The following is an 11,674-nucleotide window of genomic DNA, read 5'->3' as shown; positions in this document are numbered from 1 at the left end:
TCTACTGCACAACTGGCCATAGTTAGCGATGGGAAATCTGATTCTTTTTTGCAAACTGGTTCTTTCGGACGGTTCAAAAAACCAATTCACCAATTAATTTCCATAATCACGTAATGACGTCACTATATATAATGCTAATACGCTGGCGTCATAGAATACACACGCACAAACACATTCAATAAATCCATATGTAAGGGCATACTGCTGATTATAATATTTTATTTAAGTTATAATAATATGTGTGTTTATTGTCATCAGTGTTTCATTCAGGCCTACTACATTAAAGTTTTGCACCTAAAGCACATATTACTTACACTGATACACAAACGTGGATGTTCTACACATGTTTAAAGCATAAAAGGTGATTAAACTAGTCTTAATCAAGTCACCCTTCTTTACAGAAACAATGCTCCAGCTCATCACAACTTATATAACAACAGGTATAATCTGCATGCACAATACTCTATAGTAAAATTTGTTTACATCTCTCCAATGAAACGTTACCCCTCAATCAAGTCCTCTGTTCACACATGCTCATCAGCTGCTCACTGATCAGCAGTTCTCTGTATTATGTCCAAAAGAGGCGATTCTCAGTTCAGTGTACTGGTGGCTCACAAACTGCTGTGATCGACTCAATGTACTGCTGACGTGAGAGTTGCTGTCCTCGTATCAGTGTACTGTTGACTCGAGAACTGCTGCAAACGACTCAATGTACTGTTGACTCAAGAGCTGCTGTCCTCGGATCAGTGTACTATTGACTCGAGAGCTGTAGACTGGTCATCTTCATAAGTTTGTAAAGTTTTGCACCTAAAGCACACATTACTTACACTGATACACAAACGTGGATGTTCTACACATGTTTAAAGCATAAAAAGTGATTAAACTAGTCTTAATCAAGTCACCCTTCTTTACAGAAACAATGCTCCAGCTCATCACAGCTTATATAACAACAGGTATAATCTGCATGCACAATACTCTATAGTAAAATTTGTTTACATCTCTCCAATGAAACGTTACCCTTCAATCAAGTCCTCAGTTCACACATGCTCATCAGCTGCTCACTGATCAGCAGTTCTCTGTATTATGTCCAAAAGAGGCGATTCTCAGTTCAGTGTACTGGTGGCTCACAAACTGCTGTGATCGACTCAATGTACTGCTGACGTGAGAGTTGCTGTCCTCGTATCAGTGTACTGTTGACTCGAGAACGGCTGCAAACGACTCAATGTACTGTTGACTCAAGAGCTGCTGTCCTCGGATCAGTGTACTATTGACTCGAGAGCTGTAGACTGGTCATCTTCATAAGTTTGTGAAACGGTTATACAATCAAGTCATAAACATATTTCCAGTATGTTTTATTTGTTACACTATCTGTTGTTCAGCAAAACACACCTAAAGCATACATTTCACCCCTTAATCACACACATGCTCAATGTCAGCAGCTCATCAGTTCTCAGTATGGCGGACACCTCCAAATGAGGCGATTCTCAGGTCAGTGTACTGTTGACTCTAGAACTGTTTTGAGTGACTCATTGTACTGTTAACTCGAGAGCTGTAGCAACCCGAGTTCAGTCCGATTTGTGTACTAGTTGTAGCGGTTAATTGACAAGAAGAGTTGGCAAAAGCAGATATCACCAGTTAATTTGGCTAGGAGGGAGTAAAAGATCTCATCTCCCTAATTAAGTTCTTTCTTGGGGGTGACATCAATCAAAAACAAATCAACTTCTTGTATAAAACCATGTGCGTGCAGATTTAGCCTTCCGTTTTGTAGAGTCTTATTTCAGTAGGTTAACATACTTGAGAAATTAAACAATATCAGCAAATTACTCAGTATATGATATGTCCCACGATGTCAGAGGAACTCACAGACATTTCCGGTAGCCTGGAGTGCTATCTGGTGGTGTTGGAACAGACAGCGGGTTTTTAAACCACCAGTAGAGTCTTGCTCTTGCTGCTAATCGCTCATTTCTTCATTTTGTGGTGTCTTATCCTCTGGCCCTCCTGTGGTACTTCCAGTGTTTCTAAATGTTAAACATGCATACTATATTTCATTTAAAAGTAATTTACTTGGTTAATAGTACCTTCAGAAATGATAGAAAAATAAATTATATTCAAGCAGTACATAATTTGATTAAACAATGAACATATTAAATTGAATGCTTAAAAGAAAAGGATAAATTACTTCAAAAAAATTCAAAAAAGTAAAAGAATAATAACTTCAGGAAGGGGCGTATGCAAAAATAATAGACATAACACCCTCTATCTTCCTGACTACTTAAGTACTACCTAATTTTGTTATAAAAAAAATGAGTAGGCTTACTCCCTTGCTATCCAAAAACAATAGAACATTTAAAATAAAGAGTCAAAAATAAAAGGCTCCCCTTCCCTACCACTCTTGTGTAATTCCAGGGTTTTATATTATTTCATCCAGCTCATCCAGTCCAGGACCTACAGTACATACGGTGGCCCAATATCAATTCCAGATGGCTTTACAGACACATTGATAATCTGTTTGGCTGCAGCACTGGCCAGCATTGATCTGAGGAGAGGTACAACACAACAAAACAACAATACAAAAATAACAACAGCTACGGCTATTATTATCCCACTTAAGTAAGCCAATCTTTCCAGGATCCAAATTGTTTGTCAAACCAATTTCCAAAATGCTGATCTCTCCCTGCATTCTCAGTCACCTCCTCCCTTATTCCCCTCAGATTCTTCATTGCTTCAGTAAGGGATCCATCAGGATCTGTATTATTTTGGATATAAGTACAACAGTCAGCTCCAAACATTACACAAACCCCTCTTTTTCCGCCAGTAGCCAATAAAGTGCTGTCTATTTTGCCATGCCATTTTACTTGTAGGTCCTAGTTGTTCTAAGGCCTTCAATGCATCTTCAGTATAATTAATTAATCTTTGCTGATTATAGTAAATGTAATTAATCTGTTCTGTATTCTAATTGGGTGTTATCCATATGTGTATTGACTCGAAACCTGATAAATTATACATTAGGGTCAGACAGATTAGCTCTTTTTACTCTATAATTTGTTTGTACAGTCTCTCTAGACTCATTTGGGGTTTCAACTTCATTTGGGTTCCATGTTAACATTATAATTTCTTAGTCTTACTCTAGTACATGTTCATTTCTACCCTTTGGGTAATATAGCTCTCAATAGTTTTCCTCCACAAATCCAAAAATAGTCTGCTTTGGCTACTGTGTGTTCCTCATACATTTTTATCACTGGGGAAATTAAAGTTTAGTTTTCACAATTTATAAGGCATCCTTCCCCAGATTTACCTGTGGGTAAATCTGGGGAAGGATGCCTTATAAATTGTGGGCTTCTATTACTGTAAAAAAGTCCTTCATCGTGGCTATTGCAAATATCATTCTGCTAAACGTATAAACTCCTTCCTGATCATAAATTTTTTCGTCCAGATGCCAAGTCATTGCACAGTAGCCTCAACATTTCCCCATATCTACCTCTCCTTTGGATTTATTAAAAACTCATATTCAAGAGTGCAATTTATTACATATACTAAGGGTTTTTCTCTTTTTCTCGCATCTATTTGAACATCTAAACATTTACAGTCATCTCCCCATCCTTCCCTGTTGTAATATTTTTTTTACATTTTGGATGTCCTAAAAATGCCAGACACTCGGCTGGACAAAAGGGTGCCTTTTCCCTTTTAACACAATTTTGTGGTTGGGCTCTACTGTAAGCCTTTTTAGAGGTGATGGTGAACATAACACACAACTAGACATTCCTGATTGTTTTACTGTGTACTCTGCCCATTTGATCCAGTCATTTTGATGTGCATTTTCTAGCAATCTTTATTTTTCCAATAATGGGTCTGCTTTATCAATACCACCATACGGATCATAGTCATCATAAGACGGGCTAAAAGACCTATTTTAATGGATTTATTTACTTAGGGACCTTGGGAAACCACTCAAGGGCTGAGAAGTCAATTATGGGAAAACTTCCTGCCTTGGATGTGGAGATTGGTCTATGGAAAGCCTTGGGTCTGGGGCAACTGCTGCATCAGCTGTATCAGCATAAATATTAATGTCAGAACCTCACAATCTCACCTTTCTGTTCTGTCTCTGCTGACTACAGCACCTCCTCCTTCAGCTGTAATAATATTTAATTTATTGCTTCATCATGTGCAGTTGCCCTAGAATAAGGTGTAACAGTGTTACTACTCTCTCCTTCCTGCTCTGCCCTTTCCTCTCCTTGTTCTGCTCTTGGTCATGAGCTTCAAGTTCTCTTTCAACTTCAGGAGGATCAATGTCTAAATCTTCCTGATCATCTTCTGCCCTATCAGTTTGATCTTCTCGTCTTCTTGGTTTCAATCTAGGCACTCTAGTGCAGTGATTCAAATGATACCACGTTGTACTACCCTCTACCTGTACTGCTGTTGGGGTTGCTTCCCTTCCCTTCTGGGTTCATTCCATCTCCTCCTAAAACCTCTCTGGTACACTTGGTCTCCAGGAACTATGGACAGGGTGCTTCTTCTTCTCTGGGTCCCATGCTTTGTTCCTGTGAATAAATGGCTTCATGTATAGCAGTTGGTTGTCTCATGTAAGCATTAATTCCATCTGCAACTGTTCTAGAGTTGGGCCTTCATAAGGACCTCTTAAGTATGGTACTGGCATGGGTCTGCCTGTTAGCACTTCATGCGGTGTTAGATTGGTGATTCTATTGGTCTGCATGTGGTAACTCATCAGTGCAAGTGGTAGAGAATCAACCCAATTGAGTTTAGTGTCAGCACAAATTTTGTTGAGCTTAGCTTTGAGAGTTCCATTTACTCTTTCTGCCATTCACTGTGACTGTGGGTGATAGACACACCCTAGTCTTTGTTTTATTCTCAGCTTTTGCAACACTGTGTTCACTGTTTTTTTTTTTTTAATGAATGCTGAGCTATTGTCAGAACTAATTTGAAATGGTATACCAAATCTTGGAATGACTTCTCTGGTCAAAATTTGGATCACAGTTTGAGCTCCCTGATTTGCTGACAGCACTGCTTCTACCCATCTGCTGAATCTGTCTATTATTACAAGCATGTATCTTTTTCCTCTCAGTGATTTGATCATATCCACATAGTCTATTACCAGATGCTTAAATGGTCCTTCTGGGACTGGTATGTGACCTATTGGTGCAAATGCATCCTTTCTGACATTATTTTGGGCACAAATTTCACATTCAGCTAAAAATCAATCTACCATTGCCTGTAGGTGTGGGGACCAATATTCCCAGTCATTTTATTTTTCTAATCATTTCCCCCTTGCGCAATGATCAAAACCATGCACATCCGTGATTAGAATAGTAAGGAGTGCTGTTGGAGCAATCATGTGTCCTTCATGCGATCGCAATATACCATTTACATCCCTGCTTGCACCTCATTGTTGCCATACCCTGTGTTCATAAATGCCAGCTTGTTGCTGCATACATGCTATATCATCTATTTGGGGTTGAGGCTGAATCAAAACTGAAGATGCCGTTACTGCTACTTGGCATCCTGAGGTCCTTTTGGCATATAATTCTGCAGCATTGTTACCTTGAATGACAAAATCATTGCCTTTTTGTGTACTTGACATTTGATGACAGCCAATCTCTTTGGATGCATCATGGCTGAAATAATCTTGATTATTTGGTCACCATGCTTGATTGGTGTCCCATCACTATGTTTGAATCCTCTTTGTTTCCAAACTGCTCCAAATAGATGGCACACTCCACATGCATATGCAGAGTCTATATAAATATTAACAGTTAGATTTTTAGCCAATAGACAAACTTCAGTCAGGGCTTTTAATTCAAATAATTGTGCTGAGCATGGCCGCTCATAATGCTGCAACACAAATGGGACAAAATATCTGTCTACTCTTTTGACAATAGCATACCCAGCATGATTTCCCAAATGATCTCTAAAGCATGACCCGTCTACAAAATAATCTGCCTCTGCTTCAATGATTGGTGTTGATTCTAGATCTGGTCTTAAATGAGTAAAAGCTAAGGAGTCTAATACACATTCATGAGGTGTTCCTTCCCCTTCTAGATTAATGTAATTGGCTGGGTTTACTGTTGTGTATCGCTTTATGGCAATGTCTGGGTAAGTTAGCAGTGTTGAATATGTCAAACACCTAGCTTGGGTTAAAACAAATATACATTGTTCTAATAATTCTGATACTTTGTGATGAGTGTAAATTATTACTGGTTTGCCCATTGTCACAATGGAAGCTTTGTCATAAGCAAAAAACACTTCCTCAACTCCTTGAAAGCATGGCGGTTAGCATTATCCAATTTGGTAATATAATAAACAATTGGTTGCTTTTTTCTTCCACTACAAGTTTCCTGCATTAAGACAGCTGACACATATCCATCTCCTCTATCTGCTACATACAAATGAAATGGATTGGCATAGTCTGGGGTTGCTAGAGCTGGAGCTGTCTGAAGCTCTTTTTCCAATGATTCAAAGGCTATCAATGCATCTGTATCAAATATTAGTCAAGCTCAGAGATTTTGATGACCTGTCTGTTTCATCAGTACCCCTCAAGGAGCTGTATGGATAGCATAATCTTCTATCCAATCAGCACTAAAACCTGTCATGCAGTGAATGTTTGAATCCCATGGGCATTCTGGTGTATGTATACTGTTTACCTTGATAGGTGAATGAAAAAATTTGCCTGCTTTCCTCTACTAAAGGAATGCTGAAACAGGTCAATAACGATAAATTAACATTAACTGCTCTCTCAAATTGTTACGCTTGCAGGATGAAGGCAGATGTGGAGACAGGATCTATTCGCAGTTTAACTTTATTTTATACGGAGAAAACTTAAACAGACAAAACCAAAACAAAGGAAATACCCGCAATGGGGGAAATAAACCAAGCGGAGCCGAGGGAGGCTCAGGAGGTGGAACTGAAGGAGGTTCTGGAGGCTCAGGAGGCGGAGCTGAGGGAGGCTCTGGAGGCTCGGGAGGCGGAGCTGAGAGAGGCTCTGGAGGCGGAGTTGAGGGAGGTTCTGGAGGCTCAGGAGGCGGAGCCAAGGGAGGCGGAACCATGGAAAGCCCTGGGGGAGGCTCTAGAGGCTGGGCCGAGGAAGGCTCAGGAGGCGGAACTGAGGAAGGCGGCGCCGTAGGAGGCTTTAGAAGCGAAGACCTGGAAGGCTCTGGAGGCGGAGTTGAGGGAGGTTCTGGAGGCTCAGGAGGCGGAGCCCTGGGAGGCTCGAGAGGAGGAGCCCTGGGAGGCTCGAGAGACTTGATAGGCGGAGCCCTGGAAGACTCGGGAGGCGGAACCCTAGAAGGCTCGGGAGGCGGAGCCCTGGAAGGCTCGAGATGTGCTGGCTCTTGGACGGTCATGGCTATAGGTGCTGGCTCTGGGACGGTCGAGGCTACAGGCGCTGGCGCTGGCATTTTAAAAGACTAAATCACTTTCACGAATCAACCCCCAAATGTAGTCTTCCATCATGTTCTCTTTATACTGTCCTTGGTAACGTCGTTCAAAGTCCAGTATATCCTGATGGAAGCGCTCACTTTGCTCCTCCATTTATGTTCCCATGTTCTCCTTGAATTTATCAAGATGAAAATCAAGGATATGGACTCTGAGGGACATCGTACAGCCCATTGTGCCATAGTCTCAACCAGCCTCAAATAGTTTTTGGCCTTGTGATTTCCCAGGAAGCCCCGAACCACTGCGACAAAGCTGTTCCAAGCCGCTTTCTCCTTACTAGTGAGCTTCTAGGGGAATTCATTGCACTCCAGGATCTTCTTTATCTGTGGTCCGACGAAGACACCGGCTTTGACCTTTGCCTCAGACAGCTTAGGGAAGATGTCTTGAAGGTACTTGAAGGCTACCGACTCCTTATCTAGAGCTCTGACAAATTGTTTCATAAGGTCCAATTTGATGTGCAGTAGTGGCATCAGCACTTTCCACCAGTGGCTCCCACTTGACGTTGTTCCTCCCCACAGAGAACTCAGTCTGCTGTGGCCAGTCCTGCCTGTGGTAGTGCACCTTGGAGTCCCTGCTGTCCCAAAGACATCCCAAAAAACAATACAAAATGTCTCTATTTCTCTACACACAGCCACATCAAATGTTCCCTCTGCTGGTCATTTTGTGTTTAAGTTTTTTGTTCTTTATTCCCATTTTTAAGAAAATTCCCTTATAATGTCTTTACATATTGGATACTCTGAACACATCAGCTCTACTGGTGTTGATGTCAATGTTGCTTGAAATGATTATCACAATGTATGTTATGTTTTTACATACCTCTCTAACCCCAGCTTGTGTCTATTCTTAACTAGTTTTCACCAGGCTGGTCAGACGAGGATCACTAAAAGTATCCGACCCACGACTTCACCTGTGCTTTTGCTGGGTTGTGGACTTGTCACAGGTTTTAATGTATTTTGTTAGTCTTTCTCCAGTATTTCAAAACCGCATTTACTTGTTTTCTAGTTAATAGTTTTCAGGCAATGTGTTTTTGCTCCTATCCAGATAATGTCTCCTCTTAGACTATTTATGTAAAAACTCCAAAGCTTGCCTTCAGCAAACCAGCGGCCTGTGGCAGCTATTCCTCCTGCCCAATACATAAAAGTGAGAGATTGAGTTAATTCTACTTGACACTCTCCCCACAGAACCACAGAAATAATGAATTCACTTCTATCACAATATTCTAAAGGAAAAGGTTCAAGGAAATCAATGAGAGCTTCTCTTCTTTGTTTAAAATTCTCCTTCCTCTCTTTTTTCTTTTCGCTCCTCTTCTTCTTCAATACATATCACTCATTATTTACCCTTACTTCACACTCAACTCTTGATTGTGTTGCCCCCTTATCTTTTGTGCTCTCTTGCAATTTAACACTCGCTGTGTAAGAGAGAAGCAAGTGTTTCTTAACTTTAATAATTAACTTTCTTTATTAATAATTGTGTTTCTTTATCTGGATCACACAGACAATTTGGATGATGTCCAAATAACCGATAAAGCCAATATCTTGGAATATTTTTTGATCTTGGAATGATTTTTCAAACTTTTTTCACACTTTTTTCATCATTCATTTCACAACTATCAAATACAGAACTTAATACACCTGTTTCTCTACACCACAGTGTTCATAAACGAATGCAAGAAAAACACTTTCATCCGCACACCCAGCCACACAATCGCAGTTTATACAGCACAGTCAATATAAACACAGCACAGCCAATATACAGTATATATGTATAAACAAACTATTCAACAGATATTTACACTATTCAGCCCGGGCTTATAAATAATATTACATACTTTAACTTTATCTCAATACCCCTCTTAGTCAAAAAACCAACCTGCCAATTCAGCCCTTAATGCAGTGCTATTTTGAGAAACAATGCCAACCATCAAATTGTGGGCTTGTTGCTCTCAGCCAGTTCAAAGGCCTTATCCCTAATGGTGTCACTTAAGAAAGTGGTAACCGAAGGGTTTCAACACCCCTTTTGTGTAATCTACCAATGCAGCACACTTGTCCCTAAAGGTTATTTACAACAATTATTTACATTTGCATGCACTGTTTTTGAAACCTGGAACCCAGTTTTCTATTTTATCCAATTAATCATTCAATTGAGTTGAATTGGACTGGTGAGGCTCTTTAAGTTACCACTACCCAGGCCAATCTTACAGCAGACTACACAAAACACCATTAGGCAAAATTGCTTACCTCAGTTTTTGGCGCCAGTGATTTTGTGTAGTCCATGTGAGCAAACCTGCAGTGGCTCTCCTGCTCTCTTGGCCCCTTTCCAGCCCCACGTTGGGTGCCAATGAGCTATGTTGTGGAATATTGAAGTCTCTTTCCCTCTTAGCAAGAAATCTCTCGAAGTCCAGGTGTTCCAGGTGTCAAAGGCTAGACTCTATTGAGCAAAACAACAAAGACGAGACACCAGCTGTATCATCTCATACAAAGCCTACTTGTTTATACACTTCTGTATCACACATTACCTCATAAGCACACTTCTCTTTGCCATTTTAGCCAATAAGTGTGCTTTTCCATTATCGTTGTTCACCACCGTTATCTCACAGACTCTCTGGCTTCTTTTTAATGGTGGAATCTTAACAGTTAGCTCATTTAAAAAAAAAAAAAAACTTTTAAATTAATTTATTATGAAAGTATACAGTCTAAGTAAATATAATATATCCGTCTAATAAGATAACTTGGCTATTGGCTATGCTATTCAGTGCTTTGAAGAGTACTTTTCCGTCATGGCTGAGTGCCCAGATTTCTTTCAGCAAGGTCAAGAAGACCTTACAGTCTCATCTTTGTATTCCTGGATAAAAATAATGCTCAAACTATTCTATATAAGTACTTTTTCTAAAAATATAATATAATATATAAAAATATACTATAAGATACACTGTCATCACTCTGCTTTTGTTTTGTGTAACAAATCAAGATTATGCTTATTCAAAATAACCACTTAATCAAAGGGTGCATAATTTCTTTTTCCTTTCAATCACATTTAACATTTCATTATATCTTAAGTATTCTATAAACAAATTAATCTCCATTGTGATTGGATCAATCAATGTGAGTCCACATTTAAACCTATTCACCCTTTAGAAAAACAATGTGTTTAATGGGGGCTTTTTTTTTTACCACAAATGCTATCCTTTCACTTATTGGACAGTTATTCAATTTTTTTTATTTAATTACCTTGAACAAAATATACAAAATGACAAATAAGTATTTTGTCTCAAAACAAATGTGATAATTTACCGCCGGGCCGATTAGGCCGGTGCCCGGGGGCCTCCGACCTGTAGGGGGCCTCCAAGACCCCACTAACTGTGTGGCCTCATCCTTTTTATATTTTTTTTATTTAATTTTTTTATTTAAAATTAAATAAAAATAAAATTAATTAATGAGTGTGTGTATGTGTTTTAACAATAATATATTTGCACACAAAAAAGTATCATGATCAGTTTTTTGGCTGTGTCGGCTGTGTCTGATGATGACAATGAGTCAGGTTACCGCGGAAACTGTTGATCGCGGCAAGAAAAAAAAAGAGAATTGTATTCATTAACTAAATAAATTTACATTCTAAACAATATTAAATATTAGATCAAACTGCCTCAAAATCAACCTTTAGACATTGCACGCAATTATCTTGTGAAAGAGGAAAAAAGGCCATTCATAGTTACAAACGGGTGTTTAGGAAAGTACTGTGTTTTGTTTTTTCCTATTTAGTGTTTTGGGAGAGAATTAAATCAAAGGAGCCTTTTTAATTTGATCTAATCCTACTAAATAATGTGGGCTCAATGAAACTTTGAGTTCACCTTTGCTTATTAAAAGTTGATTAGGCTTGTCTGCATATGGGTCTGTCAGAAACAAGCTGAACATGCAACACTATAACCACTCAAAAAAGTGAGTCAGGTACCTTTGGGCAAGGCCGGATTTACCAACGGGCCGATTAGGCCGGTGGCCGGGGGCCTCCGACCTGTAGGCGGCCTCCAAGACCCCACTAACTGTGTGGCCTCATCCTTTTTTTTTTATATATTATTATTTTTTATTTAAAATTAAATTAAAATAAAATTAATTAATGAGTGTGTGTATGTGTGTTTACAATCATATATTTGCACACAAAAAAGTATCATGATCAGTTTTTTGGCTGTGTCGGCTGTGTCTGATGATGACAATGAGTCAGGTTACCGTGGAAA

Source organism: Xyrauchen texanus, chromosome 27 (assembly GCF_025860055.1).
Source record: "Xyrauchen texanus isolate HMW12.3.18 chromosome 27, RBS_HiC_50CHRs, whole genome shotgun sequence".
Lineage (NCBI taxonomy): Eukaryota > Metazoa > Chordata > Actinopteri > Cypriniformes > Catostomidae > Xyrauchen > Xyrauchen texanus.
The sequence above is the reverse complement of the archived record's forward strand: the minus strand, read 5'-3'. Positions refer to the sequence as shown.